This window comes from Bombus vancouverensis, chromosome 9 (genome assembly GCF_051014615.1).
Source record: "Bombus vancouverensis nearcticus chromosome 9, iyBomVanc1_principal, whole genome shotgun sequence".
NCBI classification, from domain to species: Eukaryota; Metazoa; Arthropoda; class Insecta; order Hymenoptera; family Apidae; genus Bombus; species Bombus vancouverensis.
In genome coordinates, this window is record NC_134919.1 from 13,432,417 (window position 1) to 13,449,048 (window position 16,632).

The 16,632-nt window shown below is 40.0% G+C and overlaps 1 long non-coding RNA gene across 1 annotated transcript; it reads right to left on the reverse strand.

Moving 5' to 3' along the window:
- Positions 1-1,512: 1,512 nt before the first annotated feature.
- Positions 1,513-4,030, reverse strand: LOC143303159 (uncharacterized). Its single transcript, XR_013059184.1, has 3 exons — positions 3,833-4,030; positions 2,023-2,138; positions 1,513-1,691 (listed from the first exon to the last, which is right to left on the reverse strand). It is a non-coding gene; the product is annotated as an uncharacterized LOC143303159 (long non-coding RNA).
- Between the last annotated feature and the right edge of the window lie 12,602 nt (positions 4,031-16,632).

Here is a 16,632-nt window from a genome sequence, read left to right on the forward strand (position 1 = left end):
GAAAGAAAATTTTCACGGTGAGTAGCTTTGAAATTCCTGAGTAAGCTTCTACGTTTCTATAAAAGTTGGCGCTTTCACGCGTTAACGAGACGTTTTGAATTTGCAATGCAATGAAAGAAAACATTGCCGAGTCGGGTAACGACCCGATCATACCTCGCGAAAGTTTCTGGTTATATCAAATTTGATATTATTATTCGCGCCAGCTTTATGTATACGGTTTATTTTACTACATTGTCCTATGCTCTTGGAAATTTTTGCTCTTTAAATTAGTTGTATTCAACTCGATTGAATTGCAAAATGTAATGAATATTCGACGTTATCCTTTGTAAACGAATATAGAAACTCTCTTGTTTCAAGCTTGTTTGGAGTTTGTGTAATTACAAACGCCAATGCAAGTGTAATACATTACGAATTAGATTGCTGAACGCGAATGACATGTATCTGTGACACAAGTTCGAGCGCTTATACAGAATTTACAGTGACGAATTTCTATACTTCGTTGTGTGCAATTACACGTTGGACTAACAGAGTCGTCAAGGAAAGACGTAGCATGGCAGTATAAATGGTGGCGACAAGAGTCAAACGTTAATCCTTCGATCTAATTTTAAAACAATTTTCCTATTCTCCCGCCATATGATATTCCGTTTACGAAAGTAGTGAACTGGAAAAAAGAAACAACTACCGGACCAAGAAAATATTCGCGATGTACGATAAAAAATGAAAAATGTATATCCATCGAAGTTAAAACATCGTACGTGTTAAACTGACTGAATCGATGAAACATATTATCAGCAATTTCAATTGCTCCCATGATGTCGTAACCGACCAAACGAATCGGAAAGCATCGTGTTTCTCAACGTCCCGTAGTAATATGATAAATTCTGCCGATCGATTTGTTCAATCGTGTACTGATATTCCATTAAACGAAATGGTCGCGCGTCCTGCGTAACTAAACGCGAACAGCGTGATCGGTAACGATGGGTCCACGTTTTTATTCCAGACCACTCGACTATTCGATGCCGCGACTGCATGGCCGAAATTATTATTCAATAACCGGCTTTAACAAACACATGCCGATACATCCTAGTAATTATCCGAACCGACGTTCTCCAAAATTTCATTCCCCAAAATTACAACGCGAACATAGTCCACACACTGTTGTGTTCGTTGCCATACCGTTATCGACAACATATAACGACGTTCAAACACTATTATCGAGTTTAAAAGACTATTCGATCTATACTGGCTGATCCTTTGCTAATCGTAAAACTTTACTCCCGAATCAAAATCGGTGTGCATGTATCATACATGATATTACGTTTAATTCTGCGTTAACGGTACTAACAGCGAGTGGACAGTAGCGTTTCATCGTAATGAGGATAGAAAATTTGTATAACGAGGACACCGGTGGACATCGTATTTCCCATATGAAATTCCCTATGAAATTGATAATTGCGGTTGACTCGGATTCGCTCATTCGTTCAATTCAATTCAACAAGATAGACGAACTGGTTTTATGAAAATTGAGATCTGTATTTTACATCATTTTACATATTCCATAACAATTTACGTATTTACACATTTACACATTTTACAACATTTTATACTACGATGGTCGTGTTGTCCCCGTGCTTTTGGTCAATGCTCAGCTCTATACGACTTGATTTAGCAAGTCTCTTTTACAAAATTTGCTAAAAAAAATAGAAGGTATGAATTAGTACTCGAAGTATCGTATCCTTAAACGAATAAAAACATACGAATTATTTTATTTGACACAAGACGCTACCACGTGATGCATGACGAAAATTAAACTGATAAAATAGAAGACAGAAACAAAGCGATTTCATTAGCCAGCTCGATTAACCTTATCACCCTCTGAGAATACGTTCTTTCATTAGTGCAAAATACGTTCTATACCGTCTATAGCGTGACGTACCGTCGATATCGAGCAAACGACTAGGACAAAGAACGTACATTTCACAAGATGGCTAAAACGCTCCTTTCTTTTTATAGGATACCTACTAGTAAATGAGCGTGGGAAGAAGAACGACTAATACGAGCGCAGTCGTGCAAGCCGTTACCGTTAGAAGAATCTCCGAGTCTGATAACGTGTCAACAGTGTTCTTCATTGTAATTTCCTGCGACATATGAGAATTCTAATCAACGATGGAGCGCAATTTTTCTTGGTCACGAAGAAGACAAAGACCCTCGATCGAGTTTCAAAGTGTTAACGAGCACGATTAGAATTCCCAAGAGGCTCTGCGCAAGAAAACCTTAATCTCTTAAGTAGTGATAACACAACGAAACTTTATAATCCAGTTTTCGATGCAAATATTCTCCGGGGCGCGGTCTTCGTCCCTTCGTTTCTCTCGTTTCCGAACCAGAAGATAGCCGGGCCTTTGTTTCGTTGAACCGAACGCGGGGGCAAGCGAAACAAACAAAATTTCAACGTTTTTCTATTCTTGCCGACGAATCGGTCTATAATTAACTAAACGAGTAAAACTTTGACCATTCTCTTTCTTATTCGCTACGTCCGCTGAAACACCAAAGATTTGTTCCGCAAATCGTATTGATCTCATGGTAAGTCACGACTTCTTTGAGTTATATCGTAATACGTTTGTCGTATCAAAGTTGGACATCGATTCATTAGAATATAAACACGAAGCTTAACAGCGCGACAGAGAGACAATGCTCAAGGAAATAGGAAAGGCTACAGGGATTGTGATTGTTAGGAAAAAAAGATGTTCTATAAGAATCATAAAAGTCTGATATTCGTACGAATTTTTCTTAAAGGCAAACAACTGAAATAACTTTCTCCAACGAAATATTTGCTCTTTTGTCAATAGCAAGAAAAGCTGAATGTACGAATATCGAAATTGGAATCTCCTAGCGTAGTCCATGACGCCACATTTCCATAAAGTAAACATCTATATAGATACCGATCAACATTTTTTCTGTGACACGCTCGCAAAAGGCCCAATAATAATTTTACCGACATTTTCGGCGGCTCATTTCCAACGCGACCATATTATAACTAAAATTGAAACTCTGCCCCGATTCGAAAATCGAATCGAGGGAATATTTTTCGATTTTACGATCCCTACAAAGGGAAAATTGTAAGAATTCCATTGCTATCGCGAGAAAATAAGGCACAATCTCACGATCTCGAGATCTCTCACGAAATTAAGTTAAAATATTTGTTGGCCAGCCGCTTGTCTCGTTGTTCTCGTTAAAAGTTTGTCAGATAGGACGGTTCTTTCGTTTATTATTTAACTTGCCTTGTTAAAATCATGTGACCCGGAAACGTAATATCGGCCGCATAAACAGCTTAATCACGCGATAACCGGGAGCGGACTTTCGACGCGCAGAACTTTACGAGGTCGTGTGCGCGCGCCAACCAACAGTTATGCAGACGACGAAAACCAGAGAAGTTTCGGCTTTAAAGCTCCCCGAGGAGAGCGTTCAACGCCTACTGGAACCTACGGTTTCCTTCCTTTCCAATTTTACACCAATTGCAAGAAGACGGCTGCCGACGACATTTAACTCTCGGAACGTCTCTGCTTTCCTCGCTAACTCGCCTGTATTTACGTGCCGACGAATATTTCGCAACACTCGCTTTCATGAATTACCTCGTGCGTTGTAAGTATTCACTATACTCTCTGGAAATCTAACGAAAATTTGTTTGAAATTAGGCAACAGAGTTTGCATGACTATTAATGAATTTCTATAACCATGCTATGGTGGATGGCACAGAAAATAGAGTACAAGCGTGCCGAAAGTGCGTAATTAATGTTCGTACAATTAAATGTGTTAAAAACGTGTAAATACGTACCGTGGATTTTGCTGTGAGACAAAGAACAACAGATGAGAGGAAAAACAAGAGCGTAGCTGGCGAAAACATTTCGCTCGATAACCGACGACCAAATGCGGAAAGTTTCTACCTGTTCTACGGTATTATCTACGTGGGAAAGTTCACGACGGCGGTAAAATGATCGATTGACGGATCGACGCTTACTACGTTTGATTTTATTGCTATACTCGCCGACGTGGAAAGAGTATCTTATCTGGCGTAGATAACATATTTTATGTGAATGCTGAACACGCATATATATAGATAGATATATGTAGCACACAGGTGTAGTTTTGTACGAATCAGTGACGAATATTCGGATATATTTGTGATCATGAATGGGAACGAACGTTGTTATTCCCCATTTGTTTTATATAGCAAAAAGCTAGTTTTGCGTGGACGTGTTATTTATTTCCCTTATTTTGTTCGCCTTGAAGAACGGATATCAGTAGCTCGTTCTTCGTATCATGCAATTACGTTATTAGATTTGTGGATACGCTTACCCTGTGGATTACCGGGCAAATATCTTCTCAGTTCTACTTCTTCAGAGATTGAAATCAAACAGAGAGTTCGTTCGCAACTGGTTCCTACTGGGAACGATGGATCGCCTAATGCATCATCGTTGATTATGTTGTATAATTGGAAAGGCAATCGTTTTTCGTGGCCTGGGATTTCACCGAAGCTTTACGACTCTACGAAACAATTTCATTGTTATGGATCGTACATATCTTTTGAAGAGATATTTATCAGAAACACGGTGATGATAATTCACGAGTCAATAATTAGTAATAGTCAATAATTTTTCTATGAAAAAACAGTAGAAATAAGATATATCTTATTACTTTAACATAAATTTTTCAAATTCGGCTTTTATCACTCTGCATGTATATCTATAGGTGAATGTTTGAAGGTGAGTGCACCATAAAAGAAAAAGCGAGATATCGCATCTATATGCAAAGAATGTTACGCGTTTTAGCGATCAAGTGCATCCCCTCGATATTACCATAGGAAGCCACCGTGTTTCGAAACGAAAAAAGGAAAAGGAAAAAATAGAAAAATGGTGAATCGATCGAGAGAAAGAGAGGCAGAGGAAGAGAGAGAGAGAGAGATAGAGATAGGGAGGGAGGCGAGGAAAAAGCAAAAACTGCACGGATACATCTGTTTCCGGCACTTTTTGCTTCTCATTCCGCCACTGAAGGCTCAAAGGACACCACCGGAAATTCCATACGCGCGCTGCCTATCGCCACCACCCCCTGGTCAATTTCCTCTCTTTTTATTTTACCGCCAATTTACATTGCACTCCCTGCCGAGCCCCGCTTCGTTACTGCTCACTGACCAAAGTTAATGGAATAACCGACGAATCGGTCAACTCGATTTTTTTTTTTTTTCTTACCTATCCTCGTTCAAGCGTGCATAACCGTGTGCACGGTTTCGGTTGAACGCGGTATGCAGTAACTTTACATTTGATACAAGAAATTTGATCAGACCTTGCCACGTTATACGCTCAAATTATAAATAAAGTTAAAGCTCTAAGTATAGATTAGGTGGGAGAACTTGGAAACGGAAAAAAAACAAAATTAAGAAATTGGATAAGAGAAAACGTTGAACTCTTTCGTTTAGCGCGACAAAGTTACAGAGCTTCCTAGCGAAAGGATACAGGAGGAGAACAACGTGTAAAGTTAAGCAAAATGTACGCGTCTAGTGCTCATATTCCGGCTGCAGCGACACGGGCGCGCCAATTTGAAGACAAAAGGTGGGAGAGACTGAAAAAGCTTGTGCGTTCTAATACAGACGCTAGGAACACAATATTTCCACACTTCTGGTTTCAAAAACTCTGATTGTATTTACGCTGGTACGTGACTGTTTGTATATACGTGTAATGAAACTAGAAGAATACCGATAAAACGAACACGCCATACACAGGGTAAAACGAACACGATAAGGAAAACGTTTGCTAGTATTCCCTTGCGGATTATACAGACGCGCGAGTAAAAATTAAATTAAAACAATGGTAAATGCGTAAAACGCGTTAATCTCTTCTTTCTCCTCCATTATCCTTGGTTTCTCTCTTTTCTAACTTGGTCGTTCAGTAAAATATTATCGTACCTTCGATCGAAACCAGCTCCATCTCTTCGAAATATAATTGCTCATTCAATGATCATTCAGACGTTCGCACGCCGATGATATACAATCGACTGTTCGTTTCATTTGGTTCGCTGGCATATAACGTTAAAACCTTCCCCTTGCCATACTGTAAATTACCTTTCTTTGCCGTGGGATGTTTCCGTTGTATTTAGCCGAATAAAAATAGCGTTTCCCATTTCAAAAGACAAAGGATAACGCGGTTCTTCCTTTCGTTTCTTTCCTTTTTCTCCTCTGCTTCTTACCTTGGTGAACGTATCTTCGCGCGTCGCATTAAGAACGATATCTATATTTTCTCCCTTTCCTATTCCATGCATATTCACTCAGGGACAAACTAGATTTTCTTGGCGCCGCGGAAGTTCCCGCGGCAAAACGGGACAAAACTTTTTTCCCTGATGAAAGAACGCTCATCGCCTTTATTACGCTCTGATGCAAGACCCGTGTACGCAGTCTCTCTCCCGTTGGATTCGAAACTTCCACACCTGCCCCGATCTGCCCCGTCGTCCGACTATTTCATCGGATTTTCTCCTCTTCCTATCTATACCGGTAATGAAGATTTCCTGCGATGTCTCTGGAGATGCAGTGGTTTCCTGAAGGATTCTACGATCACAAGCAAATACGTTGTTTCTCTGACAAGAGAGAAAAAAGAAATATCAGCTACGAAGAAAAAGGAGAGAGAGAGAGAGAGAAAGACAGCGATCGTTTCGCTTATCAATTTCATTTAATCCAACGTTTCCTTGCCGTTTGTTGCTTTCGATATATTACAAATTGTTTCACTGATCCCCACGAGAAGCCGCTTGTCCAGCGAACAGAGAAAATACTCGGGTTTTCCATTCCATAAAATTTGATAAAGTAAGACGTCGGTACCGAGACTCGAGGGAATTTGCCGTTACCGTGAATCGAAGGTGATACAAGTTAGTCGATAGCAGACTCGATCATATCGATGATATACCCGCTAGACAACCGAGAGACAGCTTCTAAAAGTCATAGTCACGCGACGAGTTCCACTCGTTTGTCTCGTTAATTTAATCGATGCGTTACAGCGATTATATTCACTGTGTTGTGTTCTGAAAGTTTAACAAAGTATGTGTTTACCTATCACATAGTCGGTGTTTCATGACGGATTGCAAACCTCGCTTTCAGCTTTTACCTTCCCACGTCAAACTTTGATTTTTACCAGACGATTCGGTTTCATACCGGACGATACGTAAAGAGAGCAAGAAGGCGTGTATTGAAAAAAGCAGATCGTTTGAATTGACGAAAGTCAGTTTTCGCTTGCAATTCCATCACGAACGGAGCCCAAGTAAACTTGCAACTGGAGATCGTTGTGCATATTGCGAGTCAAACGCCCCTAGAATTCAACTGATGAAGGATCTCTGGTAAGCAGATATACATTAGGTAGTAAGCAGACAAGGTATGTATTCCGTTACCCTCGAATGTAATCGAAACACAGAGTAGTCTGTCGAAATTCAATATTGTGTGTGCTGTTAAACAATTTGTAACACGATTCCAAGAGTAATTGATCTCGCAGTCTCGCACATATTATACGCCGTTTGAAAATTAATATTATCGTCTTGATAATACTTTTTTCAGATCTCGAGTAGAATTCAATCGACGCTATTCCACACCGGCATGACTGTAAGTTGAATCCATTCGAACTTGCCATTTCACAATTTTCGTCATACACGTCTGAGAAGCGTGAAATATCTTAGAGGTAGATGAAGGTCGGTTTCGTTCAAGAAACGATGGTTCGCAGTTTTATAAATTAACGAGTGCATGCGGATGACACGCTGTATCAAGTATATCAAAACTTTTCTACACTATCCTACTCTATATCTCTTACCAGCACAGGATCTGACTTAACGAAAATTATTACAGCGGTCAACCAAATTTCAAACGAACAAAAAAATCTATGCAGAAGGAAAGATTAAAAATGTAGAGAGAAAATGCTGGGAAAATGTTGAAGCGTTGTTGCAACCACGCGCAAGAGCGCGTAAGTAGCACTCTGAAGGGAAAGTAATTAGAACGAAGATGTATTAAATTTTCTACGTGGCGGAAAAACATTTAATTGCTATTTAAAATGCACGCGGTTTAGACATAATCTTTGATTTATGATTTGCAGTTGGCCGCGATGTACTTTAATATGCACCAAGCTTTTTTAGCCCGGCGAAAGAGAAATAGCGTTCATTCGACCCACATACACGCACGAATGACGGACCAAGTAACAAAAATGTATCGTAAGCGCGAGCGAAACGACGACAGAGTTAATGAAAGTAATGAATTTTTATTCTGAAAAAGGTGTTTGCTTCTTGGTTGAAGAAGATATATATATTTAATCTCGGAGTTCTGAATTTATCGTTCGACTGCAAGCATCGGTACGACTATTTCCGTATATTGTGGCCATAGATCAAACTTTTCGCTATGTTATCGTATTTATTTGCGTGAAATTCATTAGCCAGGATAATTAATGATTAATCGTAGGGTCGGAGCGATACGCGTGTAATTAGTTGAAGCTACTTCTAATCATTGAATCATCGATAGCTCGGTCTGTGCCGGGTATTAATTGCGTATTAGTTACGCTCGACATTTTATTAACGATGGAGAAATGATCCGGCCGATATCGCGAGAACGATCAAGTTGGAAGACAAATAATCGTTTAATAAGATTCGTGGAAGATCGATCGGAACGCAATTGAATAGAACTTTATTCGTTAGAAAGTAGAACGTGTCAGACGTGACGAGAGATACATACGTTTGCAGATTAAGCCGCGACAAGGATTGTCCGTACAAAGATTGATGAATTTCCCTGATCTTGACAGAGTTGAAAACGGAATGGTACGATGTCTGGAGTTTCGACAAGATTCACCTCCGTGACATTTCTCTTTGACCCTATGGATGGCCAGGATCTCGGGGTAGTTAGCTTCGGTTTCCATCGATGGGTATTCTTTTCTTTTCCATTGCAATCTCCGTGAGAAAATGAACGACCGGTATCTCTCGGTTCACCAGTCGAACGAGCAAACTTTTCCATTCCTTGGCGTTGATCCGCGATCATTGAGCTACGGGAGACCTCTCAGACGCAGGATATTAAAAGTAGATTAAGATCTCAAACTTCCGATTCTAGATTCGATTCTCTGCCACGGATGGTGCATTATCCGATCGTTATCGGGGTTGGACACCGTGCAAAAAGTCTTGCTGCAAATAAGTTCGGCACGATTGCCAAACGACCTATCAATATTGTAGGAACGAACTCGTCGATAGTTTCATCGTTTCATCGAATAGAAACGAACACGCGAAGAAGCAATTAAACGTTGTGACTCTATAATAACACGAAGTAACTAAAGGAAGAGACTTGATAACGATGTTTAAAATTCGATGTCCGTGAACGTAAATGACGGTCTGGCATCCGGCGATAAGAGAAAACTAAGGAAATACTTTTAAAGCGTTACAACGCGGAATCTGTTCACTGTGTTCGACTATATCTCTCTGTTTTTGGAACCCGATCGATGTCGTGCATAAAGCTTCTCATTTATACACAGCGACGCGCCGCCGCCAGCGCCGTTATTCCCGCGATAATTATACGCGTGAAATCAAATTAATAAGAGTAAAGATCCAAGTGGCACCATTAAAATTTTACGATTGGTCGGTGGAGTTTATAACGAAGGTTTTCATAATTACGGGATTTTTAAAAAGACGCATTTCGTGAGTCCTCGTTAAGCACTAGCCGGCAAACCCGTTTCGTTTCGGAAACTTTAATTCTCTGTTTACCTGTTCACGGCTTTTGCTCGCCCGCCGGTAAACAGCTTGGAACTTTTAATTGCCTTTCCGGAGGTTTTTGCTGGAAACGCAGCGAAAAAGTGAGAATTAAGCTGTTCTCGCGATCAAGATTTTTGATACTGGCCGTTATTGCGGGACGTGACCGTTTTAGCGTTTAGCGTTTAAATCATACCCTTCGACCATTTCTACGGTAAAGCATATCGAGTAGAAAATTACGGTTCTCAAAGACGAAATTCGACAATTCACGGATACTCGAAAGAACGCAAGAAGATTATCCGAAAGTTGAAGGAGAATCGAAGATCGACTTTAAAATCTTTCCGGATTTTCTATGACGGAATTAGGGAAAGGATCAACGACTGTGTCGACGAATCGGGGCTCGTTCGCGGCAATTTGTTTCACTTTGCGGGCAGACTTGCACCCTTGGCTTGCTTCCGGCTTCCTTTCGATCCTCGTTTAATCTTCGCGATCGAACTTCGATCCTATCATTCGTTCCGCGTAGTCCCTTCGTACACCCGTTCCTTCGTTTTGCGTTTCTTTTATATCGCTACAGACTTTAGGTGCAACTTTGTCGGTTATCCGTCGGAAGGCGATGAAATTTCTTACATCGGGCTTCTTTCTCAGTACCATCAAGAGCAGAGATCAACTCCATTTCCGACTACGGAGCCGAAATAACGTTTCAAAAATTCTGAAGCTTACTTTTCCAGTAGATTTTACGCGTTATTTTCGATTATCGGAAGAATAACTGGTGCTTAAAGACGAGAGCATAGAATATCGGATCCATTCTTTAATCATAAAGAGGTACCAAAAGTTCTGTCACACCTTTCGATATATCTGAGAGATACAGCGACTTCGATCTATGCTGCAATGCCAATTTCGAGTAAAAACTATACAAACAGATGGAACATTTCTTATTTTATTCGGCCCTATGACGTGACCGTATAGAGGTGGTTTATGGTCGAACAATTCTTATGATCTACGAGTAATTTTCCAAAGTGGACTCCGTTCTTGGTTCCTTGGCGGCCGGCTCGTGCAAACGTTACCAGAAATATTGCAACGCGGGCAAACTTTCTGGCGAACCGACCGGCCCGAAAATCTTGAGTAAACAGCCACGCACGAACCTCTGCATGTGAACCGTATACCCCGTTCCAACTTGACCCGGTTTAAAATTATGTGAAAGCGTAATTTCGAAAGTAACACATGTATTTCTGTCGACCTGGTTCTCCGATTTAACCAAGAGTATCGAGTTATTCTTTCGGTAAGTGTGTTCCTTGGTTATTCTTGGCGCGCTATCGTCGAAACAAACTGCGACTAGATAACAATCAAGCGTAATTAATCAACCCCGTCTTTTTGGTTTATTCTTCTTGCCTTTTCTTAGTCCCGGGGCACCCCTGTTGAGCGTCAGGCGGACCACCGTGAGGTCTTAGTCGGTGAAGTCCGACACTACCCCGTCGTCGTGAGGATTTCCCCACGTATAAAAAAGAAAGAAAAAAAAGATAATAATTAAGCAATCCTAAGAGAGTGCAATAACATGAAACGTATGCTGTAAAATTCTTTCTCGTTCTATTTGTGGAAATACAGTTGCACGAAGATTATCGCGAGCGGTGAATGTACTCGTGGAGACTAGACTTTCTCGCCGAAACATCAATGGACTGCTGTCAGCAGGGAAAAAACGTGTTTGACCGTGTAGCTGTAACATATTTATGGGGTACTTGGACAGCGGTGCACGCCAAGGCGACGGAAGAAGCATGACGCTGGAAGAAAATTAAACCCGCCAGCGAATCGGATCGATAAGTTGAAAATCGAGGTGCCCTGTGAATACCAGGGGAGCACGACAGAATCACAAGGATGCGGGTGTAGTCGCATTTGCAATCACTACACCGGAATCCAATTCCGTCTATTCGCGACGCTTTCGTTTCTCGTGGCTGTCGAAACGCTACAGAAGAGGCAGCCATCAATCGGCAAACGGCAAGTTACAGGGTTGAAGCCGACGCACGGAATCGGACGATGAGCTTTCGCTCCAGCCGAATCGATTTTCCGTCTGTTCCGCCATAATTTATTTAGAACTGACCCGTTCCTGTACTAAAGAGTAACCGACAATTAGCGGGAACGATATTTCGAGCTTCGCGCGCTGGATCTTGATATACTATATATATAGAATTCCTAGGAAATTCGATCCCACGCGATATCTCTAGTGGCGCTCGTTATCACGGGCCCCGTCCTGTCACGAGCAATTCGATCAATTCAACTTTCCCCGGCGCTCATTAAGCTCGCCACTTATCTTAATGACTTCTTCTTTCATCATTTCTATAATTATGACTGACGTATGAGAATGAAATACGAACGATTCGCAGGTATCGACGTACACACATTGCATACATCGAAACGTTTAATTAGACTTTACACATTAGCTGTATCGTAATTACAGTATGTCGATTAACTATAAATTCGTTTTCATAATTTCATCGGAGATAATGGAATTTTGGCAATTATAATGGTTCTATCGTTTTTATTTTTACGACGTAGAAGTAACAGAAATCATGTAAACGGAGATGAATACGATACAGGAATAATGGAGTTGCCGAATGGTAGGGAATATTTTGCTACCTTGTCCGTACTTTTATCTCGTGTAATGTAATACCTTAGCCAACATTGGTCAACATTGTTAGATCATAAAAGCTTCGGGTCTTTGTGTTTGAATTTTAACTACCAGTGCTGTTGAAACGTCGAATGAAAGAACATCCATAAAACGTGTAAAACGTGTAAAAAACATAGACGAAACAGAAATGAATATGCAACTATGCCGTCTGTTTCACGCAGGTGATGTTTCAAGCCATTTTTGAAATATGAAAATTTGTTCTGCTCACACGGAACTACGTATGTTTAGAAGGACGATATTTATGTTCGCAAACGAAGCTTTTGTTTCGTTTCTTCGCACGACGCGAAGTTTTTAATGAAATGCTAAAATTAATCAGTTTCACGTAGCCAAGCACGGATTTAAGGACGATGCCCGACTTGAGCCTGTGATTGTCGGTTAATTAGCTCGGTAAAATCCTATTTTGTTTCCACCTAAAAAATGAAATAGACCGGACGTTTTTTCTTCGAGTTGTTAACTCTTCCATCCTCCTCCCTTTTCTTTCTCTTTCTGTACGTTATCTCTGTTGTTCCATTATTATTTTTATTTCGAGAAGTTTATACTCTTGCCATTTGTGTAGGATACCGTTCACAATAAGACGTTTAGAAATTTCAGATCAAACTTTCGTATGTGGGTTGTTGGTGGCGAAAAGTGAAGAAGATACAATTTAAAAAACTTCACAAAGCGGAAGCTGGAGGGGAAGTCGTACTTCCTTGGATCATTCAAAGCTATGCTGGTATTTGACGAGGGAAACGCGCGTCTAAACTTTACGGCGCGCTGTTTCGCACTGTTGTATGACGTTCTTATATCTTTTTCTTCCTTATCTCCTTTCGTTGCACTTTATAAAACGCGACGTACATCGAAAATCTAAGATGGAAGAAACGGAATTAGTAAAGAAGTTAGGGTGAGATGAAGGGGAATTATGGACAACGAAGGGGCAGCTTACTTGTGTAAGATTCATAGTACGAACATACCGCGTGAAGCGAGAACAGTAAAGCGTTTCATTCCTTTACAAACAAATCTTCATTCCGCTGTTTCTCGGCCGTGCTCGAAAAACTAAAGAATCGCTAAATCAAGAGGGCTTTAAACTTGGAAGAAACCACGACACAATAACTTGGAATGAAGTTCGAATTTTACGGCGACTCGTATGAAAGAGAAGAACACAATACCTTGCCCTACGAATTATCTCGTAATTTAAATGAGAGAACGGTGTATTTCTGAATAAATTTGCCTAGCTGAATATTTTGATTTTAATTTTTCCTTTTGTTAGACGAAACAACGGGTAAAGCGCTACCGTCATCAGCCAGTTTTCAACGAAGATTCGAATCAGCCGGTGCAAAATATAAATTACGAATGTGTGCAATGAATTCCTAACATCCGTTTCTATGGTAATTTGTATTCCGCTTCTCAAGTGAATGCTCATCCGTATGTAAAAAGCAAGATTTACAGGTTATGCGAAGTATACGAGGGCATGTCGTGAAAGATTCTTGATCGGTTGCATCATTTTCTGATATCGAATGTTTCACTGCCTCTTGGGAAGCTCGAGGCGGCTGGTATCTTGACGAAAGAACAAGTGTTCTTTTCCTCCTTTTTTCCGAGAACATGCTGAGTTCGCTTCGACAAACTAGTGTAACTAAGTTTTAAGATAAAATTAAATTGAGAAAACTGTTTTTACACTACGATATTTGAATTGTACAAGCAAAGTGCTAAAATGTACAATTAAATAAAATTCGAACAAACACTGACGCTCATATCAGCTACGTTTCTGCCGAGGCAAAAGAAATTGATTTCTCTGATAACCAATTACAATGATTCGTAAGAGCGCAACATGCAAGGAATATTTATTCTATTCATTCTCTTCTGTTTTCCATCTCATTGGTTTTCTACTTCGTCCGAGAAAGTACACTGAAAATTGTTCGGTAACTTTGCTTTCCGGAATACCTTAACAAAGAAAATTCCGTGCACGAAGGAGCGATAAAACAAAGAACAGGGGAACAATGATAACTAATTTCAATAGACCGTCAAATACGGATGAACACTATTAATTACCGATAACAATTGTCCATTAATCTTGTCGGACGTTTATTGAAATCATAGGAATATTTCGACGCGATTCCAGCGAACAAATAGAGAAATTTCAATTAAAAATTGCCAACAAAAATATTCCCGTCCTTTTAATCATAATTTATATTCTTTGCTTTCATAACGTGGATTCTTTGTGACGAGAAAACGAGACATTTGACGTAATTACAATATAACATCGGATAACGTTTAAGTCAGCATGAATAATTAATTCGACGAATCACTGTTTCACCACAATATCGTCACAACGCTATTATCTCATTGTTACTTTGTCGACGCGATTTATCATTAAATTAATATTATTCGTTTATTAGCTCGAGTGGTTTCATCCACGATTGTTATATCCATGTTTCTTAATTTGTTGAATAGCACGGATCGTACATTTTTTAGTTTGTTAATTCCTGACTTTCTCCATGCCGGTGTAAGATTATCCGTCCCCTTTAGTATTCTATAGTATAACCACGTTCGCGGGATATAATATCATTGTCTACCGAAAGAGGATGGGAGTTGCATCAACGAAACGCGTATGTTTGCGAGAAATACAGAGTATTCCTCAAACGTTTCGCCAATCCCCTACTAATTGCAACGGTAAGCTTTCTGTTAATTGCACCAAAGAAATTGTTCAATGGCACAGCAGTTTTGGAGGTATATATCAATTTCTACCATCTTCCCTTTCATTAACGAAGATATAATTTAAGGATTCCGGAAGCCAACGTACACTGCAATTGCAATTGGAATCTTAAAGATTATAACAAAGTTGTTTGTTACTTTGAAACGAAGAACAAGAGTCGGGAACTAAAGTCAGAAGCACAATGAGCGTCGTAGTTGTTCGTAACTTTGTCTCTTCAAAGAACGGACGACATTGAATTTGCATGATCTCTTCTCCTCTTTATAATTAGAAGAAAACGTTTAACTATTTCGGAAACGTCCATTATATTTTTATCATCGTCTCTCATCATTAGAAGATCTAAATAGAGCAAAATACTTGTTAATAACAAGAGAATAATACGTTGATAATATTCTTACACTGATTAATAGTAACCTTTTAGCGATACCTTTCATGTATCAGGAATATCACAGTGTAGTTACGTCGTAGATTGTTCCTTCGTCGATCGACCATTGCCAATTTATACAGAAACATTTTTATTGCTGTGTTCTAGATCATTGTTGTTCCGCCTGATGGATTTACACAAAACGTAATCTAGTTAACGCTGTACGGGAAATGTTAAGTACGAGAACGCACGCGACACACAGCAGCCGCGAAAACTATGAAAAACGCATGTTGCAGTCATCATAACCGGTTCTTTTACGAGGATATATAGCCGTCCTCTGTGTCGGAAAACATTGAATACAAAAATTGAGAGAACTCGTTCGATAGTAAGAGCTTCCGGCAATTCTTTTGCCGCGTATTTCATCCTAACGTGATGGACGGCACAATCGTTTTTCACGAACGAAATTAGTGCACCGCCAGTGACATCGTGTACGCAAACATATGCATGTAGTCGAAACACATTGTTGTCGAAAGGCATTGTGTTTAAACGCAATTAAGTGCGTTTCATTCAGCTGCTTGCGAATCGATTTGCTACATTTAACTTCGCGTGTCGCTAATGTGTGGTATTTCAAACTAAGTCAATCCGTTCTACGACTTTAACCGCAATTAGATGTTATTTTCGCTATTTTGTCCTTTCAGAAACACCACTCAGATTTCTACAAAAATATATTTTACACGAAGCTTATATGAAAAAAAATAACGTTTTCTTTCAATTTTAAATTGGTTAAACGATCGTATATCGTAACGGTGTAATGGTGTCTGAAGTCAAGAGACTCATTAATTTCCAAAAGCGTCCGATCGATTTGCACGCGAAACCATCGCAACAGATCGTTGTTTCTGGTAAGCCTAGATACGTAATCACAGGGGAGATCCATATGTCCGTGACGATCGGATTGTCAATCAGTAAACGTCACTTCCGTTAAAAACATCGGTCGCCGTGGAATCACAGTACCGTTCACTGGTTTCCACACACATCGGTTTTCGATTCGGCCTCCGAATTTCTGCGATCGGACCCTCCCGGTGCTAATTGGGGAAGTGATTTGGAACAAATTAAACTAGCAACTGTTTCGATTTACCTTTTTTTTCTCTCTCTCTTTTTTAA